Here is a 790-nt window from a genome sequence, read left to right as displayed (position 1 = left end):
CGGTTTCTAAAAACCGCCGCCAAACACAATCTCGGCGCCCATATCCATGGCGGTCCGGTTAACCGCCGGCATTTGATTTTGTGGCGGTTTAAAATCGCCGCCAATTCCCGCCTCCCTTGTAGTGTAAGAAGGTACTATAGCTAGAAAATAGTAAAAGATCTTAGGTCAAGGCGCACTCTTTTTCCTATAAAAGGTTTTTTAATGAGGCGCCAGACCGAGATCTATAAAGCTGCCCGACCTAAAAGGATAAGCAATAACATGTACACACTCTTATCCATATCATCATTCTATTATTTAAATAAAGTTTTCAGATTTCCTAAAAAGTTTTCTACCAAGACGTATTAATTTTAGCTTAAAAGCGAAATTCATCGACCGATCTTAAAGGAGGTCGGCAAGGTGAAGCGATAAAGCTCAGATTAATGCAATGAGTTATAAAAAGAAACCCATAAAAAGCGACCTGACGAGGTCTGACTAGAAATGGGATTACTAAAAATAACTTGAGAAGGCCCGACAGAAAAATCGGACCAACATAAAAGGATCACTAAAAAGGGACAAAGGCATCTCAGAAAGGCCAAAGGAAGGTTAAATAACCAAGGCCAGAAGTGCTTCACTGAAAGGTATAAGTCTTGAAAAAAAGACATTACTTAAAAAGCAAAGCACAAGTCGAAATGGCGCTAAAAGGTCATCCAACTAAACTATAAAGAGAAGGTTCCTCATTGGAACACTACCTAAAAAGTTGATTGGACTATGACTAAAAGGCTCAGATAACGAAGCCAGATAGGCCGACAAC

The sequence above is a fragment of the Arachis duranensis genome, chromosome 2, assembly GCF_000817695.3.
Source record: "Arachis duranensis cultivar V14167 chromosome 2, aradu.V14167.gnm2.J7QH, whole genome shotgun sequence".
Taxonomy (NCBI): domain Eukaryota; kingdom Viridiplantae; phylum Streptophyta; class Magnoliopsida; order Fabales; family Fabaceae; genus Arachis; species Arachis duranensis.
The sequence above is the reverse complement of the archived record's forward strand: the minus strand, read 5'-3'. Positions refer to the sequence as shown.